The 24,412-nt window shown below is 35.4% G+C and overlaps 1 protein-coding gene across 1 annotated transcript in view; it reads right to left on the bottom strand.

Moving 5' to 3' along the window:
* Window positions 1-13,052, bottom strand: part of LOC148952314 (uncharacterized) — a 121,209-nt gene extending 108,157 nt beyond the window's left edge. Inside the window, exon 1 of the mRNA XM_089089759.1 lies at window positions 12,953-13,052. The gene's annotated coding sequence lies outside the window, so the exon portion shown is untranslated. The remainder of the gene's footprint in view (window positions 1-12,952) is intronic.
* Between the last annotated feature and the right edge of the window lie 11,360 nt (window positions 13,053-24,412).

Raw genomic sequence — 24,412 nt, forward strand, 5'->3', positions numbered from 1 at the left:
AAATGATAAAAATATCTAGGGACATTGGTAATCCTAGTCTGCTCCAGTTAGACAGTACCTCTAGAACAAGAGGACACCCCTTTCAACTTTACCATAAACTTGCTAATACTGGACTCCAAAACAAGTTCTATTCTAACCATCCAGTTAATCTACCAAACTCCCTTAGCCACAATGTTGTCATGTCCCCTAGTAGTGAATCGTTAAGTCAGCAGTTAACAGAGATTAATGCACCAAGCCATGGTTAATAGTTCAGAAAACACCTAATGAGCAGTCATCATCTCAACTGACTGGTATCTGTAGGATTTGTCCTTATTGTTGGCAAGTGTGATTAAACTAATTATAAAGTGCAAGGACAAAATTTTGAAATTTACAACTTCTTTCTAGCCAACAAGAAAAAACATCCTTTTGATCCCAAGGCACTGTAGCTTTCATTTTTCTGATACTAAAAATATATTTGGCTTTTTAGTTGTTTTTTTTTGGTAATGAAGAATGGTATACTCTTCTATTGATTGGAGCTCTGTTTTAGGAAAAATGTGCCAATCCAAATATCTGTAATAATAGCAATGTGATTCAAAAGCTTATGATCATCCTTATTGTTTGCATGCAAGGGATTACACTGAGAAAATCATCCACAATCATCATATTATATAAATAAGAAAAGCAGTTGATAGCAGAAATAGCCTATATATAAAAATAACAGCCTACCAAACGATAATTGGCTAAGGTTTGTTTTTTTCTCCTACATTTTGATTAGTTCCATAGAGTGAGCTTATTTGGATTTTTATTTCTCACTTATTGTTGGCTATGTCTACTAGTAGCCTACAGTTGTGACAGCTGAGCACTACTAACTATACAAGTGTATGTTTATACTTTGTTGCATTACCCCTCACCTTAGCAGTCTGGGTAGCCTCAGTATACTTGATTATTGATTATAGAATATGCACACCTGTTGGCAGTTTTGAAATTACAGCCAGTTTAGTAGCCTATTACCAGTGTGATGCCCCCTCCACAAAGTAACAAACGTCAGAAACCAATTACTCCTGAAAAAGGCATTGATAAATGTGCTGTTGCTGGGTGTTTGCTTGACGACAGTTCTTGTGCTATACAGTGTGATAAATGTGACCAATGATTGTGTGCACAATGCCTATCAATGTCCTCCTCTGAATATGATATCTTTGTAAAAATGAATGACTGACTTGGTAGCACCTGGATATGCCCCATGTGTAAATCTAGAGGTTCATCCCAACAAGAACTTCCCCAGCTGCTGAAGTCAGCTCTTAATGAGCACTGTAGTGAAATGAAAGCTATGTATGTTGGTTTTCAAAATGAAATTTGTACCTCTCTTGAAGGTATTAATGCTAGAGTTCAGAGTCTAGAAAATATTATCTCATCTAAGGTGTCCATGGCCAATGTTGAGGAAATAGTCAATCATACCATTGTTGATATGCTAAAAACTGAAGTTCAAAAGATGGTGCTACAAGAAAATGACAGACTGAAAAGACGTATGAATTTAGTTGCATATGGTGTTCTACCCCAAACCAATGACTTACAGTTCTTACAAAATTTTCTTAAAAACAGGTTTCAAATTGATGTAGGTGCAGTGACCAATTTGCAAAGGCTGACAAGCACTAACCCCAACTCAAATGCTCCCAGCTCATCCAATTGACCAGATCCATTACTGTTCTCAGCCAGTTCCTTTAAAACTAAAATTGAAATCCTAATACAGTCCTGCATTAAAAAGGGAGACATTCGTTTCTACGCCAATACCTCAAAAAAAAGACCAGCTACACAGAATAGAATTAGTAGAAGAAATCAAGAAAAGAGCTGCTGCTGGTGAGCAAAATTTAGGAATTAAAAATGGTTGTATAGTGACAAAAAACGTGCTAAAACGGGGAGCCATTACCCCAAACAACAGAATTGTCTTCATTTAATAATAGAAAAATATTGCAGTATTTATCCACTGTCTCTTTATCTAGTTCTAAGTTTCTAGTAGTTGGTGACTTTAACCTACCTTCTATTGATAGGACATCAAGTACAACTTTCTGATGAGTCATTTGAAAATCAATTACTAGAAACTTTACATGAGCATTATTTGCATCAGCACATTCAAAACCCTACTCATTTGCGCACTAATTCAACCCCTTCAGTTTTAGACCTTGTAATTACAAAATCCCCAGATGATGTTGCTAGTGTTGAGTTTTTGCCACCACTAGGAAAAAGTGATCATTTGGTATTGGTGATATCACTAAACTGTGTTGTAGGTTTTTCTGATATTCCAAATCATTCTCCCAAATATGGTTATGATAGAGGAAATTACATTGCATTTTCAGATTATATTTCATCTCTTTCTATACGAGAGGAGTTACAGCAATGTAATGCTACTGTTGATGCATCCTTTGATTTTATTAAGCAGGCCCTTATAGAAGGTAAAGATCAATATGTACCAATATATACTAGTAGACAGTTTTTCAAAAATAGACAGATCCTTCCTTTGTATATTGTACAAATGCTAAAAGAAAAAGGTGATAGGTGGCGTGATCATTTAAGATTTAAAACCTTTGATTCTTGGTTAAATTATAAAAGAGCTAGAAATAAAGCAACTAAATTTCTTTGTTTAAATCATCAAGAGGTGGAGACAAATGTTATAGCATCAGTCCAAATTTGCCCAAAAAGATTTTGGAAATATGTGAGAAGGAATCAAGTTTCACAATCCCCATCATCCACTTCATTTATAGATCCTAAAACTTTTTCACATATAGATGATGATTTTGTAAAATCACAACTTTTCAATAAGGTTTTTGGTTCAGTTTTTACTCAAAAACACACTCAGTTTACTCCTCCAGATTTAACAAAAGAATTTGATGATTCAGAGTTTACAATCCAGCAGGTTTATCTGACACTCCAAAACATTGATCCAGGAAAGGCACCAGATATTGATGGATTTTCCAATGTGATGTTATGTGAACTTGCATCAGTGCTAGCTGGACCACTCACATATCTCTTTAATCTTTGTCTCTCATCTGGTAAATATCCTTCAGCTTGGAAGCTATCACCTTAATCCATTTGAGAGCTTTAAGGTCCTCCAGACCTGTAGTGCTCTTGATTCAACTACTCCCAATTGAACCTCCACTGCCTCTTCTCCCACTCCTTGTCAAGGTGGCATTTGAATGACTGAATGGAGGGAGCACTGACAGTTGAGTCCTTCAATTGATTCCAATGGTTTATGACTCTTCTTGAGAAGTACATTTGACAGGTTCTCAATTGGGAGCTTAACTTTGCCAGCTCTTGTGTAATGATGGCTTGTGCTATGACTGCTGCTAAAGATGGTAGAGTTTTCTTCTAGAAGTTTGTAAGTCAGCATCATATTGCTATGCATGCATCTGTAGACGAGGGTAGATAGCTTAAGTTGCTTGAGGTGGTCCTCATATGAAGTTGATTTTAGGCTTTTCATACACTTTGTTGCTTGCCTCTGAACATATTCAAGGAGCCTTACATCTTGCCAATAAGAAGGACCTGCAAGGCACATGCCAAAATCAAGATGGGGTTTGATGAGAGCTTTATATAATTTTATGAATATTGCTGCCTCTCAGCTACTGATGGTCTGTTTTAATAGGCCAAGGCTGGAATTTGCACGGGAAACAACAGGCTGAACATGGCTGTGGAACTTCCAACTTTTCGTCGATGATGACACAAGAGTCCCTTTCTTCTTCTCTTTTCTATAGATGCTCCCTTGATTTTGTGAAGGGATTGTAAATTGAATAGGTGGTCCTTGGTTTTCTAAGTCCAAGGTACAAAATAAACAATTTGATTGTACTGAATTGAAGGAGCAAGTTTTAAGCCCAATCCTGTAGACTGTCTATGTCATGTTGGATGGTCTGTGGATTTGCAATGCTGAACAGTTTGGCATCATCAGCAAACAAATGCATACTATTATCTACATGATTGAAAATTTTGTTGATGTACTTCAAGAAAAGGGTTGGGCCTAGTACAGTTCCCTGTGGTACCCTGCTCATTACCATGGCTCATGGGAGTAGATTGGCTGGCCACCCATCTCAAATAAGTGGACTTTCTGCTTGCAGTTGGTGAAAAAATTCATTAGCCAGTCTATCACAGCTGAATTGATGCCGGAGGCAGATAATTTGGAGCAGAATCAAATGTGTGGTACCTTGTCAAAAGCCTTGGCAAAGTCCAGTAGCAGTAGATCAACTGGATGTCCTTGGTCAATCAGATTTGTAATTTCTTTGTATGAATCCAATAGGTTTGTTTTGATTGATTTTCCTGACTGGAATCCATGCTTCTTGGGCAACAAGATCTTGTTTTTGGTTAAATGTTTGAGAATTGAATCATTGACTATGTGTTCAAGTATCTTAACAACAGCTGAAGTTAGGCTAATAGGTCAATAATTCTCAGATTTGGTGTGATCACCTTTTTTGAATACTGGTGTTATGTTGGCTACTTTCCAGTCTGCTGGTAGCTCTCTAGAGATAAGTGATGTCTGGATGATTCTCACAAGAGGCTCTGCTATCACTTCTGCAGTTTCTTTTAATAGCCTGGGATGTATATTATTGGGCCCTGGTGACTTGTTAGCATCTAATTTCAGTAAACGTTTAAGGACATCTGTAGATGATACCATGGTACTCTCCATTGGGGCTTTTACATCATATTTTGGTGGGGAAGGTAAAGGGCCATCTGGTTCAGTGGTGAAAACTGAGACAAATTGTAGGTTCAGTAAGCTTGTTAGTGTCTGTAGTTTCTTCACCTTGCTCTGTTATCAGTATTTTGATACACCATCTATTGTGGTTCTGGCTAGAGACGTACCACCAAAAGTTGTTTGGGTTTGTCTTGGCTTCATCAGCAAGTTTGGATTCAAAGCTTGTGTACAAGGCCTGCATCAAGTTTTTAAGTTTGTTCTGGCTTTTGGAATATTTCTCTCTTCTTCTTCTATTTAACAGCAGGCGGGCTTTTCAGTAAAACTATTTAGCCCTTTTCCTTCTGCTTCACTCTGTGGGCTACAGAGCTACTGGCTTGATTGCCTCATATTTATTAGATATATTCAGATATCTTTCAGCAGATCTTTCGACTCTAGGAGTTAAAATATAAGATGATAGATGTCGATTTCTATGCTCTGTGTGCAGGTATAGTTGGCTAGGCTCTTGACTGATAGTGGGATTTTGTGGTGTTTGAAGTATTTTAACAGTTTAGAAAGCAAGGTATGTTGTGCAGACGTCAGCATATTACATTCAAATAGGCAATGGTCAATTGTTTCATTTTTCATATTACAATGCCTGCAAAGAGGGGACAGGGGGATTGAACCACTTGAATTAGAAATCTTATATGAGAATGCAAGGAAATTTAGTCCATTTGTTCCAGAACGAATTCTATGATAAATTTTAGAAAGATACTTATTGGGAAAGGGGGAAAGGATAGGATTAATCTTACTAAGATTAATATCTGATAGCCTCCATTGGTAAATATCTCTAATTGGGATTGGTCTCCCACTTGGCTGGTCAATATTTATAGCATTTTTTGCTATTTCATCAACCTGATGATTACCACTTATGCCAGAGTGGCTTGGAATGTACTGAAAGTAAGTGTTTATGCCACTTGAAGCAAGATTATCAATAATACTGAGACAATGATAAGTGTCAATGTCCAACTTATATTGAGGAGCTGAGGCCAGCAACTCAAGGCTTGATAAAGAGTCGGAATAGATCATAATATTATTCAATTTTTCGATCAAAGGTTGGTTTTGCTTCAGGTGTTCTAATGCCATGATTGTGGTATTTAATTCAGCTGACAATATAGATAAATTATTATATAATCTCTCGCCGACTGTAGTTTTCAGGTGAGGAAGGAAAACACCACTCGCTACCTTTTAATTCATTTTTGACACATCAACAAATATTTGGAAATGTTTTTTTTTGGTAATTGTATTAACTTCAGCAAATTTTTTCTGAACAAAAGCAATGGGGGTTAAATCTTCTCTCTATTTTCAGGGGAGTGGTGTTTCTTATATTTCTTCCACTGTCTGCTTTTACGGTTGATTTCCCTCTTAATCTCTTTTGTCATTATCGGAAGTGTTCTTGGTTTGGGGACAAGCTTGCTTGAGGTGTACTGATTTGCTTTGCTTATCAGTAATTCTTTGAAGCACTGCCATTGCTGTTCTAGAGAACCAGATAAGACATCATCCCATCTAATGTTGTTGAGATCCATTCTAATCTTCTCATAGTTAATAAAGGTCTTCTTGATGTAGCAATTTGTTACTTTGAGGAATGTTGTTCTAATGTCTATGGTGACATGATCACTCTTTCTGATTGGGGGCATGGAAAAGGTAGAGAGGAGAGTTTCTGGTCTCCTGAGAAATACCAGGTTGAGAAGGTTTGGTTGCTGTCCCTCCCTAAAATGCATCAGGTGGTTGACAATTTGGTGGAGAAGGGTATCATGAATAATGGCAATGATTGGGCTAATAGGACCAGATGAGATGTAGGGAAACTGGTCTTTCCAGGTGATGTTAGGCAGATTGAAGTCACCTGCAATTAGAAAATTGCCTTAATATCATTAGGCCATTGTACAAGAATGGTTCAAAGTCCCATTTCAATAATTCCAGACCAATTACAAATACATCAATCTTTTCCTGAAAAATGAAGCAAATTGTGATGAGTAGAATCCAAGCCCATTTTGAGGAAAATAATTTATTGCATTCTGCTCAGCATGGTTTCCATAAACAACAATCTTGTAACACGCAACTTCTTGAGGTGATTCATGATTTTCAATTGATGGCTCATAATGGTATTTTGTTTGATTGTATTTATATTGACTTTTCCAAAGCATTTAAGAAAATTTCTGATAAACAAATGTCAACTATATGGTATTGGCCCACAAACTAAAGCATGGATAATGGATTATCTTACAAATAGAACCCAAGAGGTTGCAGTAGGTGATTTTTTGTCATCACCTATGTCTGTCATAAGTGGAGTTCCACAAGGCAGTTGTCTTGGGCCAGTACTCTTCTGCCTTTTTATTAATGATTTGCCAGGCATTGTTAGGAACTCGACCTTAAAAATTTTTGCAGATGATATAAAAATCTACAGGTCAGTCATGAGTGAACATAAGATTTCTTTACTTCAAGAGGATTTGGTTGCTTCGGGACAGTGGTGTGCTGCGAAATCTATGTTCATTAATGAAACCAAGTGCAATACTGTGCACTATTTGTGTAGACTCCCTCAACATTACCATTACTTTGTTGTTGGTAAATCCATTTCAAGTGTGGAATATGTTTGTGACTTTGGGATTTGCTTTGAGTCAAGTCTCAAATTTAATAAACATGTATTGGATATCACCCATAAGGTGAATTACCAATTACTATGTCTAAGGTGTACTTTTTCTAAGTTTAATATTCATTCACTGATTTCACTTTATGTATCCACTGTATGTCCAGTACTTGAGTATTGCTCATCAGTATGGTATCCCATTAATGAGAGAGATAGAGAGAGGGTTGAGAGAGTGCAAAGTAGGGCCACCAACCTCATACCATACCTGAGTCATCTACCTTACCACCAGAGAATACAAAGACTATAATTGCCTACTCTCCAGTTCAGACATGATAGAGCCAACCTAATAAATACATTCTGCATTGTTAGGAATATTGATAATACCACCCCAGCTCACTTTTCACTTTTACAGAATACAGTAGTACCTGTCAACATCAATACAAAATTTACCCACCATGTTCACAGAAACGAATAGGCCAATACTCTTTGTCCAGCTGAGTGTGGAAGACTTGGAATTCACTTCCATCAGAAATAGTTGCAAGTACCACAGTCCAGTCTTTCAAAAGCAGTTTAGTCTCTACAGATTTCTATACTGGGTCCTATCACAATCCATTTTGAGAATATTTTTACTTTTGTATTAGCTGATTTGTGACACAGTGTTTTCAGTTATTTTGTAGGCTTACTTTTTGGTATGTTTCAATTATTAACAGATATGTTTCATTTAGTTTGGTATGCTACTGTTTGTTTCAGTTATTATGTTTTCAATGTTTTCAGTTACTGTATTATATCATTGACATTGTTATAGACTTTTTTATAATTGTTTAGTGTGACAAGCTTGTTAAAGCTAACTGTATTTTGGTATTAATAAATAAATAAATAAAAGTCAATACATGCCTTGTTTTGAGTTTTCTGATAATATTCATGGAACCTGCATTGTAGAATTTTGTAGACTAGTTCACCACTGACTATTTTGTAAAAGAGTCATAGAAATTTCAGAAAAGAATGAATATAGCAGTACTTGTGCATTAGCTGGTACCCATGCAATAAGTCAAGTTTGATTAATGCTAATAAAACAAAATATGATGAAAATATAACAGTTTAGAAACAAATTTGGGTTATATATTTACACATCAGGGGGTGGAGGGTAAAGCATAGCATATATTAAATTTTTAACCTAACCTAGGTACCTTTCCCCCCAAACCCCAGAACCAATAGTTTAAATATTGTAATCATAATGACAAACCATTGTTTGTAATGCAATTCTCTATTGACAGATACCCATTTGACTAGTTTCCTTTAGCACAATATATTGCATGGGTACCAGCTAATGCATAAGTAGGAGGCATGTTTTATAAGTAAGAACCATTTTGGAATTAAAAAAAGACGTGCGAAGATATTGCAATAATTTAATTTTTACATGAAAGCTTGTGCCTTAATCTACTTTTCTACATAATTTCCATGAATATTGTGGCACTTGTCATAATGTGGCACCGGTTTTTGAATACCTCTTCATAAAATTCTGCCACCTGACTTGTTAACCACTGCATCACAACTGTTTTGACTTCGTTATCGTCTTGAAGACGCAATGTAACAAAATGCAATACAAGACACTACGAGAATATTGAGGAAACCAGTCGCATATTGATGAAATTGTAAAGCGTCTGTTTTCTCTCACATTTTCTTCCCCTTTCTGCACCAAATCTTCATTAAAGAGACTCTTCATTAAAGACCAAAGGACATCCACTTGGTTCTTCATCATGCACATTTGTGCGGCCATTTTTAAATGCTCTCACCCATTTCCTTACCATTCCATCACTCATAATGTTTTGTCCGTAAACTTGACAGATCTCACGACGAATATGGATCGATTTTACGCCTTTAGCACTAAGAAATTGAATAACAGCCCATACTTCAGATTTGGCGGGAATCACGATTGTCTGAGGCATCTTAAACACTCAGTAAACAACGTATACAATGAAGAATCAGACTGTAATGGCGTCAGTGCGTAGACAAGAGATGTAGATAACCAACGCGCATGCACAGAATGCCAACCGTAGCGCTGCAGTGGCGGAATTGCAAAACGGTACTTACTTAAAAAACATGCCTCGTACTAATATAGCTATCAATTCTGAAGTACATCCTCTTGAATATTCCTTTGCATTCATTGGTTACAAGATAAGGTCAGCTCAAGCATTTCTCATCATTCATATTTCTTTATCTACTGTTAAAAAGATGCATTATTTTTGAGTTGATGCTTTGTTTGTCAGACCGACTTCTATACAGCTCATTGATTTGTCTCTAAATTTCTACTGATTACAGTTTTCTTACATTCAAATTCTTATAAAACTACAAACCACACATGTGGCAGAATCATTAACTGCAGTCAAAATTTTAAAGTTGCATGACTGAGCAATGGAAAATTGTAGCAGAGTATTGAGCAGAAGAACATGTTCATTTGCCAGCAGCCAGCACAATACATAATTTATTTAGAAATGACCCTTGTACACATAAGTATGGCACTGTATAGGCCTAATAAATGAATTTAGTGCTTAAAATTTTTCATTTAACCACTAGTTCTTGGAGTTTTTTGGCCATCTTAACAAAAATTCTTTTCTGAGAATCCAATCATGTTCTACAAAATAATAGGAAACTGTTAGGATAGATTATTAACCCTAGAAAGGTAACCTTCCCAAAAAGTAACATAGATGGTAAGCTTTTGTAAAAATTACTACTTGAAGAAACATGGACTTCTAAAACTCATCATTTAAGTATGTTTTAAAAGTAAGTGGGAATTATCAAAAACAGATTTTCAAAAAATGTTTTAAACAGCACAAAAGATTGGTGTCATTTCTTGGAGTCATATGGTATGCAAGACTTCATGCAGTTTTCACTGCAAAATGGTTTTTTGAAGTGGCTGTACAAATTGGTAGTCATTTGGCAAATGCATGCTGGGCAAAGGCTACAGGTTGTTCTTTTCCCTTCCACAGATGTCATTAAACATATTTCCCCCGTCACTTCTGTTGTTTGACTTGCATTGAGTCTAATCAAGTGCTGCTAAGTTGAGGTTTCTAAACAATTGCCCATATATGGCTGGGTCAGCCCTATGAACAAAACATTCACAAGTCTTTCATGAAAGTGGTTTTCTATCAGATTTAGAAATAGTGAAGGAGTAGATGACATAACTGTTGATGTATGGGATGTTGATCAGCCCATTAAACATGCACATGGGCCACCTGTTACTTTTCCAAGTGGCCAACATTGAACTACACAGTTGGTCAAATGTGCAAACACTGCCTTTGGTGTTATTATAATATTCAATTATATCAGACTTCTGGATTGGATACATGATACTCATACCCTCATGGCAAGTTGACAGAAGCAGGACCATTTTTGATGCATTAGTAAGATAAGACACTAGAGTCAGCTCCTGATCATAACAGAACATTGAGGTTCCTGTAATTCTCCCTTGGCTCACAAGCAGATTGTCTAATTATAATATTAGCATATACAGGAGGTGGGTTTGTATAATGTATCTGTTTTCACAATAACTCTAAAAACATGTTTGGGTGCCATAAAATTTACAAATGCTTACACTTCTAGGGTTAAAAAACTGGGTAAATTTGCAGGTGGCAATATAATTTAGCTAGGATGAAAGTGGATACATCATTTGATGCCTTTTGTTATGCTCTTTCATTATTCAATAATTGCTTGTTATAAGTTGCACCTTGAGCTGTTAAAGGTGCCCCAAAGGTATTTTATATGAATTATGAAAGAGCATAAAAAAAGCATCAAATGATGTTTTCACTTTCATCCTGGCTAAATTCTATGGTCCACTGCAAATTTACCATGAAATTTACCTACTCCACCCCCCTAATGTGCAAATATATACCCTGTATTGTCAACAGCAAACTTTTGAATTGCAAAATTCAGTGCTATTTTTGTTGACAGCATTTGAAAAACTTCAAACATTAGGAAAATGGTTTATATTTGTGTTGCACAATAAATGAGGTTTGAATTGTTATAAATAAGCGTTCTTGGAATATGCTACTCTTGAACAACTTATTTAAAAACTAGTGATGTTTTAACAACTTTGCAATGACTTAACTAGGCTACTGTTGATGACTTCTTTGTGTTGTTACAAAAATGAAATACCTTTGGGGCCCCTTTAAGGGCTCAAGATGCAATTAGCAACAGAAGCAATTATTGAATTTTGAAAGAGCATAAAAAAAGACATCAAATGATGTTTTCACTTTTATCCTGGCTAAATTATTATGCCACCTGCAAATTTACCAAATACTGTTGACACTGGCTTGATTTGCAAGCTTGGGCTAGCCTATTCCAGTATTTTAAACTTTAAAAAAGCTTGATTAAAGGATTCCCATTGGCTTGTTCCAAGGTTGTTTTCAAAATTAGAGACTTAAATTGAGGATTTGACTTGCTATTGACTTTTTAAAGCCTTGATTTAAGCTCACCAAGCTAAACTTAGTCAACTTTCAGGCTTGATGCAAGCTTGTTAGAGGCTTTTTAAATTTTACTTGGCTTTCATAGCAAGCTTGATGAAAGGAAATTTGTAATAGCCTAGGAGTTTTAAAAGTACACTAGCCTAGTCTAGGCCTATGTCTCTGGGTAAATATTTACCAAATCATATTATTGAGTTACAATTAAAGTTAATAGGGTAAGACCCCCAGTAGTTAGACACTTCAATCACTATGAAAACTTTTTGACATTTAAACTACTCTAATTACTGTATTATACCACCTAGAAACTTAATTTTTGTATCAAAGAATTTCTGAACAAGTAGGTTACTAATTCAAATAATTTCACTTATACAGTGCCTCCTATTTTTGAATTTACTAACAAGTGACAATTCTGCCTAAACTTGGACATACAAACAGCTCATTGTAAATTGGTTATTAAAATAGTATAAAAGATTCTTTCCAAGAATAGGCAGGTGGCCAACTACTGGGTGTCTTACCCTATACCACTTGATGCCTTTTTTCATGCACTTTACAAATATAATAATCATTTTGTCAGAAATGAATTTTAGCCCGCACCCCTATATATACCAATTCAGGGTATATATTTGCACAGGAGGGGGGCGGGGGGAAAGTTTAAACTTACCTCTCATTTACATCAAAAATAAAATTAACACCACCCCCCTAATGTGCAAATATATATCCTTAATTGGCATATATAGGGGTGGGGGCTAAAATTCATTTTCAACACAATTGATTAATATATTTGTAAAGAGCATAGAAAAAGGCATCGAGTGGTAGGCTATATTCACTTAAGTCATAACTCAATAATATGATTTGGTAAACATTTACCTGTCTCCTAAGGTGGGAGTAGAAAGAAAGTGTTGAAAGCCCTACTCTAGACTAGGATGTAAATTTATTTCTTTAAATTCCCACTGAATAGTAGCCTAGCCTATGTTAGTCTACCAGAGAGCAATTTTCAAAATATTGAAAAGTTTCAGGGTAGCCCTAAACTAAGTTTTACTTCAGTACATTTGTCTTTCTTATTTTAATTAGGCCTAGATAAGTGGAGCATAACTAAGCTAACCTAGATTGTTTGGCTTAAATTTCAGCAAATAACTTAGGCCTTCACTATAATGAAATTTTTAAATGTGTGTGCGACTACAATGCAAAGAAATACATCTAAAAGATCCATATGAATTTTACCATGAAGAATGTCTTGTATGAATTTGCAAAGCCAATCTAACTATCAGACAATAGCCTAGCACGTTTTAACCACGTGCCTATCGTCACTGTCAGATGTCGCATTAAACACCAAAATAATGATAATGAAGATTATGCTTCAGCATCTTCAACGAATGTAAGCCTGAAATATGATGGTTTATTTTTAAATATTAAGGAGCCTAAACAACTTTGCTTCAAACAGTCAAATTAGTGTTTTTCTTACTATTAAACTCAATGATATATTATCTAAAATTCATTCAATTGTATATGCTTAAACTTCATGTGTTATGTCCATCAACAGTTAAAAGTCCGAAAATTTTTTTCGCAAGTTTTATTTAAATTTTATGTAAAAAAAAAAAAAAAAGAAGAAAACGAGGAGCAATCTTGCTTGAGATTTTGCCGTCAAGCTTGTAATATCATAGTATCACAGCACATAATATATGGCATAGAGGCTTCAAGTATATATCTAAAGAAAGAAAAATGAGAAAAATTGGTATATGTCGGGAAACCGGCAAACGTACGTTAATAGTAAATCAGCAAACTGGGCATCATATAGACCCTTTAAAAAAAGTTTTCAGGAACATTTCACTGAAAAAATAAATACAGTTTTTGTCTTGAAAAATGTGAAGGGTGTATGCTTTTTGTTTTGTTTTCTTGAGGTGGTGACCATGTCGAACCAATAGTCTTAAATAATAAGGATGAAAATTAAAAGCTCAGGAGTAATTTACATCACAGCGAACTGGTGTTTTCCGTCATTTTTTGGTGCTAAACTACAATTTTGGCCCAAAGAAGGTCAAAATACAATCGAGTGAAAAAATAAATAGCTGAACAACTTTAGATTTAGCAAAAAACTATGTATATACCCTTCAATTTTAAAAAGACATAATTTTTTGCGGTGGCTTATATTTGTTTTCAAAGATATACGTAGTCCTCACAAAATGAATGGTTAGTGTGGACAATTTTTTGCAACCTTTATTTGACTGAGCTCATCCATTTGAGGCTTCATAAATTTATCTTTAGTGGTTTATAGTTGGACACCAAGCATCAACAATGAAGAAAAGTGGATATTCGAGTTGATGGAGGGCTTATGGGTTCAACCTCAAAAAGTGTATTTTTAGACCATCATTTTCTTATTTCCAATATTGGGTTATTTAGATGAATGTGGAGCTAGGGAAATAAAATTTACTCTTTAGTTTTGCTCATTTTAAAAAATCGCCTATTTTTGGACCGCTCATTTCATTTTGCAAAAATACATAACATAAAATATTACATCTATATGCCTGCCGGTACAGAAAGCATAGGTTTGGAGAGGACTACTTAATAAAAAAGATTAATTTTATTTGCTCCCCCTGAAATATCTTATATATAATGATCCCAAGTTCAATTTTTATACTTCAACCCCCCCCCCCCCTTTCATACAATACATTTTTTAAAAGTGCTGGATAAAGTTGAACAATGAAATGCATTATGGGTGAGAGCCGTGAAAAAAATTGCATTATTTTTATAGAGATGGTCCTTCATGGTATTTGTTTACCCACCGAATGGTCCTACTGAACCAGAGATTGTCGAGAAATTAGAAGAGGACCGACTCGATTGAAAACTAATATGTCTAGGTTTTCTTTCTAGGTGATTAATTTTTAAAAAAAACCTCTCAGCAATATAGAATATTCTGTAACTGCAATTATTCTAGGAATATAAAGAAATACTTATATTATAATTTGTTTTCAGTAAAGCACAACTGACAGAATCGGTTTTAGAACTTTTACGGTTGACAGAAATGGATGGGGCAGTAGCAAAACTCCTGTCTGTAGTAATTTTTGTTCGGTTTAAATTTAACTTGTGTGTTCAATTTAATTTTCAATAGTTGTAGGTTGTACTTATTCATATAGATCAGTATCTGTTATCTTGGTGTTTGACATGATATCATGTATGTTAGTTTTTATGTATATCAGTTTTATCCTTTACTGGTTTCATTTGTTCTTTGATAGCAATTTCTAGTCGGTTTAAGTTTAAATTATTATAGCATTCATATTTATGCCCATCACAAAAGTAATAGGACTGAATAACTTTTCTTTGAAAAACTTCCTTTTTTGAAAAGTTCTTTTAACATTAATTTTTGATCGCTCTTGAATTTTAAGTTCTATTATCGGTTAATTAATTGAACATTTCTCTGTTTTTTTTCAGGTTTTCGGCTTAAGGTTAGAAAAACCCGATTTCAATTTAAATTGTTAAGCAGCGTAAAGTTATCTGAACATTGGTTTTGATTCTACTCATTAGAATTATTGTATAAATTTCGTTTATTTTAACATCAAAGTTTGGAACGGTTCCTGAATTAAGATTTAAATTCAAGAGTAATTTAAAGGTCCTCTTGGAAGAATTTCAAAATATTACATATGAATGAAAATAGAATAGGAGATTAAATACATATTAGGTATTTCACTCAGTTTTCTTCATTTTTCAATTTTTTAAACTCTTTCATTTGTGGCTTTTACGTGAGTGTTTGCTAGGTGGGGTGCAAAAATATATTATTCTAAAAACTTGTGCAGATAATAAACTTCTTATGTACATAAATTTTTGGTTGTGTACAACGTCTCTTCTAAAATTCCCTGAAAATTCAAACTTAATATCCTATCCGTTTCATAGATACAACACATACGTCCTTTTGACAGCTTGTTTGAAATATAGTGTCTTTTGGTTTGCCTTAATATCCCCTCAAAAGTCCCTTAAGTTTGAACTAAATGATATTAGCCGTTCCTGAGATCTTCTTCTTCTATTTAACAGCAGGCGGGCTTTTCAGTAAAACTATTTAGCCCTTTTCCTTTTGCTTCACTCTGTGGGCTACAGAGCTACTGGCTTGATTGCTTCATATTTATTAGATATATTCAGATATCTTTCAGCAGATCTTTCGACTCTAGGAGTTCAAATATAAGTTGATAGATAAGTCTTCTTCTATTTAACAGCAGGCGGGCTTTTCAGTAAAACTATTTAGCCCTTTTCCTTTTGCTTCACTCTGTGGGCTACAGAGCTACTGGCTTGATTGCCTCATATTTATTATATATATTCAGATATCTTTCAGTAGATCTTTTGAATCAAGGAGTTCGAATATAAGATGATAGATATCCATTTCTATGCTCTGTGTGCAGGTATAGTTGGCTAGGTTCTTGGCTGATAGTGAGAATTTATGGTGTTTAAAGTATTTTAACAATTTAGAAAGCAAGGTATGTTGTGCAGACGTCAGCATATTACATTCAAATAGGCAATGGTCAATTGTTTCATTATTCATATTACAATGCCTGCAAAGAGGGGACAGGGGAATTGAACCACTTGAATTAGAAAGCTTATATGAGAATGCAAGGAGATTTAGTCCATTTGTTCCAGAACGAATTCTATGATAAATTTTAGAAAGATAGTTATTGGGAAAGGGGGAAAGGATAGGATTAATCTTATTAAAATTAATATCTGATAGCCTCCATCGGTAAATATCTCTAATTGGGATTGGTCTCCCACTTGGCTGGTCAATATTTATAGCATTTTTTGCTATTTCATCAACCTGATGATTAACACTTATGCCAGAGTGGCTAGTAATGTACTGAAAGTAAGTTTTTATGCCACTTGAAGCAATATTATCAATAATACTGTGACAATGATAAGTGTCAATGTCCAACTTATATTGAGGAGCTGAGGCCAGCAGCTCAAGGCTTGATAAAGAGTCGGAGTAGATGATAATATTATTCGAGTTGTCAATCAAAGAATGGTTTTGATGAATGTGTTCTAATGCCATGATTATGGAATTTAACTCAGCAGACATTATAGATATATTATTAAATAATCTCTCGCCCATTGCAATTTTCAGGTGAGGAAGGAAAACACCACTTGCAACATTCTCATTAATTTTTGACCCATCAACATATATTTGGAAGTGATTTTTATATGTAATTGTATTAAGTTCTTCAAATTTTTTCTGGACAAAAGCAATGGGGGTTAAATCTTTATTCCATTTTGAAAAATCAGTATTTATTATGGGAAATGACCAATTCCATGGAGGGGATTGGGGGAAAGTAGGTGCAATAGACTTTGCTGGTACAGGGAACTTCTTTTGAATATTGGCATACTCATCTGCAATACCTCTATAGATGGCTGGATTTCTTAACCAATTATGTAATGCGTGTGAGCTATTTGATTCAATTTTTGTAAGATGTTTTATCAAGAGAAAGCTACGTCTCTCTCTTATTGTTGTTAATCCACTCTCCATAAGCAGAAACTTGGTGCTTGTGGGTTTCCTAAGACCAAATATGAGACGTATTATATAGTTTTGTGTTGTTTCCATTTTTTGCATCTGGGTCTTTGCACATGCACCATAGACAATGAGCCCATAGTCAATATGGGGTCTTATATGTGATTCAAAAAACTGGAGTAAGGTTTTCCCCTTACAACCCCAGGGTGTGGAAAGAAGTCTTTTTAGTATATTTGCTTTTCTATAACATTTTTTTTATTGTGTTTGAAATGAGGAAGTAGAAATTAAGTTTTTGGTCAAGCATGAGACCTAGGTAATTAATATTATTATCTTCTGGAAAGGTTGTTTTATTTAGAGTTAGTTTTGCATTAACATGGTTTCGCTTCCGGTGAAATTGGATTATTTTTGACTTGGTGGGTGCAATGGGTAAATCTGAATGTTGAGAGAATTTTTCAAACTGGAAAAATGACTTTTGCAGATTTGACTGTGCTATCTGAAAGGTGTTGCCAGATGACCATAGCACCAGATCATCAGCATATTGTAGATTCGTGTGGGGTAGGTTCATGTCCCAGAGATATAGGGCAAATAGGAGGCAACTGAGGACTGCTCCCTGAGGTAGGCCTTTGGATATTGTCTTTTGGGGTGAAGAGGCTGAACCAACACGAACAATGAAACTTCGCACTTCTATGAAGGATTTAATAAAGGATATTAGCTTAGGAGGTACTCCAAGGTTTGCAAGTTTATTTAAAAGGATTTGGTGGTTCACATTGTCATAAGCTCCTTCAAAATCTAGGAAAGCTGCCACTAGGATATTATTTTTTGAGAAAGATTCCTTTATTGCATTTGTTAGCAAAATGAAAGTATCTGTTGAGGAGTGGTATTTCCTGAATCCAGTTTGAGTGTGTGGGATCATGTTATTTTTCTCAACAAACCAGAGCAGTCTGTGATAAATCATTTTCTCCATTATTTTCCCCATCACAGGTGTAATCATTATGGGCCTATAAGACTCAGGGTTATCTTTTGGTTTATTTTTCTTTAGGATTGGTAGGAGGGACGAACATTTCCATATATTAGGGAACCTAGAAGATGCCCAAGCGTGATTATAACAATTTAGCAGTTCTTGTTTGTATGATGGTGTGAGATTCTTTATCCATGTAGGGTGTATATTGTCATAGCTGCTGCTAGTTTTGGACCTAATATGATGTATTGCATTATTCAATTCCTGGATTGAAAATGGATTAGTAATGTACTCGGATCCTGGGCGTGGTTGGTAACTAGGGTTCATAGGAATTGTGGACAGTTTGCTTTGATTATTTGATGTTAGCTTATTAACAAAAAGAGTTGCAAATAGGTTAGCCTTTTCATTATCATTGTAATAATGGGTATTATTATGTATAAACTCATACAGGAGTGGGTTGGGAGAAGTCTTTTCCCCACATATGTGGCTTATGACTTTATGTATAATTGGCTCATTTGTTTCTCTGGAGAGATTATTTGAAATATTATTCCAGTATTTACATTTAGCATATATTTTAGACCTTTTTAGATTAGATTCTGATTGTAATTTTTTTAAGTATGTAATAGGTGTTGGTTTTTTTTTATGAATTCTGTCATACCTGCCTTTTTTATATTCCATTTATTTAGTCTCTCATTTGTCCACCATGCTTTAGGAATTTGTTTAGGAAATGTTTTCTTAGGTGTTGTCCTGGGGATAGCATGATTAGCTGTATTTGTTAGTAAAGATGTCAAGGCTTCAGCATGTGTGTCAACTGTTGTGTTAGAAATGCATGACCTATGGGTGAAACTTGTAATTTCATCACTTAGCTTATTTTGGAAAATAGACCAATTTGCTTTAGTGTTGATATATTTGGAGGTATGATATGAAGTTTCAGCAGGTTCCTTTAGGGAGCAAACTATAGCAAAGTGGTCTGTACATAGACTATCAATTTTATTTATGTAAATTTTGTTCAAAAAATTTAAAGACACAATTTGTAGGTCAATTGTGGAGAATTTGCCACTTTTGGGGTTAAAATATGTATTCAGGTTTGGAGGGGTAGCAACAGCTAATTCGTTTTTATTTGAAGTCATATGCTCAATAAATTTACCAGCTTTATTTGCTGGTTTATTCCCCCACAAAAGGCTGTGGGCATTGAAATCACCACAAATAATGATATTTTTTAACATATTAGAATTATTTATATAATTAAAGAAATCCTTGGCATCTGTAATTTGGCCATTAGGGTTATAAAAGCTTATTATGTAGGTTTTTAAATTATTCAGCCAAACACTTATACCAATTACATCAACATCATTTTCAAAATCTGGAAAATTGATGCCACAAAATTTTATATTATTATCAACTAATAAAGCTACACCACCTCCTTTTCTCTCTGAAGATCTATCCTTTCTCAGGATAGTATATTCCAGAGACTTTATTTGTTGATTATGGGTTAAATGAGTTTCCTGGAGGAAAGCAATATTAATGGAATTATTATTCATAAATGATATTAGTTCATTTAGCTTATTTTCTGTGAGTGATCTTACATTCCATTGGAGTATTGATAAATGTTGTGTTGTTGAGTTATTCTTCATATGACTGTACATCAATGGTCAGCTTTGTTAAAAGTAAAGCAAGATCTTTTTTTGCTTGAATAAGCATATCATCTGGGATGTAGATTTTGCCAATTCTGCAATAATTTTTGTTTTCTGTAGCTGATGTATGTTCATGGCCTGAACTGCATTACAGTTTAGAATGAATAAGCATATATTTGGGGATTGCATTTTTGGTAGTGCATCCTGTTTGTTGGTTAAGGGTTTGATTCCTGGTAGTGTTTCTGGTTTGTTTCTTCTTGGGAGGGAGGGCCAGGCTGGCCTCATCTCACCGGAAAAGGAGGCTTGTTGGCTTGGTGATTCCTTCTGATAGGGATTTGAGCTAGGGGGCTTAGAAGATGGTGTTTTATATGGGGTGCTTGATGCATTGGGGGCATTTGACTTGGGGGTTTTGGTTGGTTTCATTACAGGCTTTATTTGGTATTGCTGGGCAGCATTTGCTTCCATTGCTGCAAAGGGGTATGGGATGGCCTTCTCCGTTGATATTTGGAGTGTTAGAGCTCTTTTCTTGTATGCAGGGCATAATGATTTATTTGTAGATTCATGTGGGCCTTTGCAATTGATGCATGTAGGCTGAGTGTTGTTGCAAGTTGTCAGCTCTTTAGGATGGAAGGATTTACAATTACTACACTCTTGGAGAGTTTAATTGCATTTGTTTGTCGTGTGTCCCAGTTTGAAACACTTCTGACACTGAATAGGCTTAGGTTTGTATTCCTTGTGTGGTTTGATTTGCCCAAATAGGAATAATTTTTCTGGGACATCAATTTTATCCTTTAGTGTGAATAAGAAGGATCTACTAGTTTTTAGGCCATTAGAGTTAGGTTTTCCAAGTTGGGTAACATCCTCAACTGGGATTGTGTTTCCAGCCCTATCTGAGAGGCCTTCTTTTAACTCCTGAGTAGATATCTCTGGGGGAACATTATAAACTACTATTTTGTTGGTGATTGTTTTGGGTTCCAATTGGATGCAATAATTATAGTATTCATAAGGGATTTAAGGTTGATTATTGTACCTGCTGATTTCCGATCTACTACAGCTATTAGAAGAGATCCATTATGGTTAATGTTAAGAGAGAACATTGATTTCAGCAATTCAAAATTTGCAACTCTTATTGCAGTGATCATTTTTATTTCAACGGGGGTAGTGTGAGTAATTTTAAGGTAATTTCCTAAGTTTTTGGAGGGAGAATATTGGGCAGGGAGAGGGGAACTGCTTTTAATTGGGGAGGTTTTTTTCCTTTTTTTAGGAATTCTAGAGAGGACCTCTTGAAACCCATTATCATCGTTTATGGTTACATTAGCCCCTACACTTATCATTGTCCTATTCTCCGAATTGGAGCTATCATTAGAACTTTGAGATAGGTTGCTCGACCAGCCAAGATGGGTATCTTTCACTATGACACTTTCACTGGAATTTGATTTGGGATCTGGGGGGACTTTTTTTTTGGAGGACTTCTAATCATTGCCTATTGGAAAAAGCTTTAAAACACAAAAATAAAACTAAAAACAAGAAGGGAAAATAGATGATATCAAACCGTCTGCACTATACTATGGGGAGGATAAAACCCACAGTATAGCCCTGAGGATGACTTGAGCAGAATTGGTTTGGTACAACTGCTGATTAGAAGAGATAATAATCACAAGAAAATATATTTTGATTTTCTTATAAGGTTGCTGTTGTGCTGTTGCGCTCTTTTTGACAACTGGGATGCAATTGTTGCCTTTTTCCTAAGTTCCACATCACCCTCAACATTCGCCAAAAGTTTCAACTTAATACCTTTTACTGCTCGTGAGATATTGCAGATATGTCATTTTGACAGCCAGGATTGTATCTTTTGATTTAGTTCAACATCTCAATGGATATTTCGCGAAAATTTCAACTTAACAATCCCAGCGGTTCCTGAGGCACTTCAGCAGTGCCAATTGACAACATGTGGTTATTTTAATTAAATTTATTGCGCAAGTTGTAGAATTCGTAATCACAAGTATTTGCAGTCATATTTGCACGGAGTCACAATCGTAGCCACAAGTAGTTGCAGTCGTAAGTTGTCAAGTTCGAATGTTGTCACAGTCGAAAGTACCTGAAATCGCAAGTAGTTGCAGTTACAAGCAGTCTTTTGATTTAGTTCAACATCCTTTCATATTCCCTGAAGTCTCGCCTTAATAACTTTAACCTTTTTGAAAGCACCCAGGATTGAACTTTCTGCTCTTCCAATAATTATTTCTGCATGTAAACAACGGGGAAATATGGAAATTAAATAATTAACGACCCTTTTCACTGGAACTCTGGGGGCAGGGGCGTCATTTGAGAGGGGCAAGGGGGGGGGGGGTAGTTTTCCCCCTAGCAATGTGGAGAAAAAATTATTATATAGCCCATACTCCTTGAATATCCGAAAGTAGACCCCTCTTGCCCCCCACCCAATGTAAATATTATAGACTCGTCCCTGTATGGGGGAATGGTATACCCAGAGGAGGCATAGATAATAGACCTTTTGACTACTTCAAACAAAGTGGATATCTATAAAGTACGAGGGGCCCCTTTTTCCTACAAGAACTTTGCACTATTTGTCTCAACAGGCCCTGGAAGTTTCAACTTAATATTCTCAGTCATTCCTACGACACTAACGATGTATGCTTTTGATAACCAGAATGCAAATATTGTTTTTTTTATATCCTCCTCAACATTCCCTGAAATTAGTTGCCAGTAGAAGTAGTCGCAGTCACTAGTATAAGTATTGGAGTCGCAAATAGTTGCAGTCACAGTCGCAAGTAGTCGTAATTGTAAGTATTCGGATTCGTAGTCACAGTCGTAGTTACAAGTTGTCACAGTCACAAGTTTTTGTAGTCGCTAGTAGTTGCAGTCACCAGTAGTCACAGATACAAGTAGTCTCAGTCGCAAGCAGTTGTAGACTAAGTCGCAAATAGTCAAAGTTATTTTTGAAAGCAGTCGCAGTTGCAGTCATAGATGCAACTAGTCAGAGTTTCAGTCGCAAGTAGTCTAGCTGCAATTGCAGTCGCAGTCACAATTCGCCGTAACAAGTAGCCGCAGCAACAAATAATCACAGTCTCAGTCGCAAGCACTCCTTGTCTAAGTCGCAAGTAGTCATAGTTGCAGTCGCAAATATTCGGAGTCACAGTCATAGATAGTCACTGTCGCAGTTGCTGTCACATTAGGAGTAGTAGTAATATCAGCCCTAAGAGTTCTAAGCTAATGTTCTTAGCTGTTCCTAAGATTTTTAGATACGTCCTTTTCATAACCTGGACACACATAATGTCGTTTAATTTGGTTCAACAATCCCCAAAACATTTTCTGAAATTTTATGTTAATGCCTTAGCTTTTTAGATACATCGAGGATCAAATATTCCTCTCTTTCCCAAACGTTAACAATGGGGAAATTGCATAATTTACAAGCCTTTAACTGAAGGCTTTGGAGGCATTGCATATCAGTGGGCAGAGCTACTAGACATTTATACTATTTCAAACAAAGTTACTGTTTCAAAATTTTTATCAGTATTTAGGGAGGAGCAATTTTTTTTTACTAATAAATTTTATACGACTATAATAAGTATAATAAGAATACGACTAAATGGTTTGTCTGTGGTTTTTCTTGTAAGAAGTCGAAAAAAAGGGAAAACAATCAGACAACTTAATAATACGTGGATGGTATTCTGAATCTCAGTCGCACGCTACCACGAATCAGGGAAATTGTTGCTATCCTTCAAGATGAATACCTCAAGGTTGGGCTTTAGTTCAATTTGGCGAAGTCCGAAATAGCTCTTTTCAACTGGAAGAGTCCTACACCCCTTCAATAGCACTTGGGAGCTCAACGGTTCAGCCTGCTGATCATATAGTATACTTAGGGCTCCCCATCGGGTCCTCTTTACGTGACACAAGATCTCTTCTCATCGAGCATTTTAACCGTCGAATTTCAGCATCTTACGGCTCTATTGTCACTTGCAAGTTCCGCTTCAATCGTCATCTCTTAGCTATTCTGTTCAAAGCAGTAGCCCCCCCCCATATATTGTGCATCGCTCCATTTTGGAAAATATTTACAAAATCTGAGAAGTAAAAAATCCGTTCGCTGTTTTTCCGTTTTGTAAAATATTTACTACGTCTACCCCTTGGCACGAAAATTCACCTATAGTTAAAATATACAAAATTGCAGACCCAGAAATAGCTATCTCTCGAATTATTGGAAAACTTAATAGAAAAGTAGCTGGTCATGAGCTAGGCCCACTTCTAGTGCAATAACTTCGTCTGTTCTTGATAGTTTTTTTATTTTTTTTCCATTCTTTTTTTATTTCTTTTTATCTTATTTTTTTTTATATATAATTATGCACGAATATGTTGATGTTGTATGTGTGAATTTGCTTTTGCTTTGTTTGATTTTGTTCCTATTTTATCCTTGATTTATTTATAATTAGCGTTCTTATTTGATTCTTATTGGTTTTGTCGATATTTGTCTCGTACTATTGTTTTATTTTCTTTTTTTCTTATATTTTGCTCCGTCCTTTTCAAGTTTTTGTAGACGGGTTTTCAGTTAATAAAAATAAAATAAAATAATAATTGGCAATGCGCGGGGAACTTGGAATCATATA

This window comes from Artemia sp. Qi Xiang Cuo, chromosome 5 (genome assembly GCF_049724085.1).
Source record: "Artemia sp. Qi Xiang Cuo chromosome 5, ASM4972408v1, whole genome shotgun sequence".
NCBI classification, from domain to species: Eukaryota; Metazoa; Arthropoda; class Branchiopoda; order Anostraca; family Artemiidae; genus Artemia; species Artemia sp. Qi Xiang Cuo.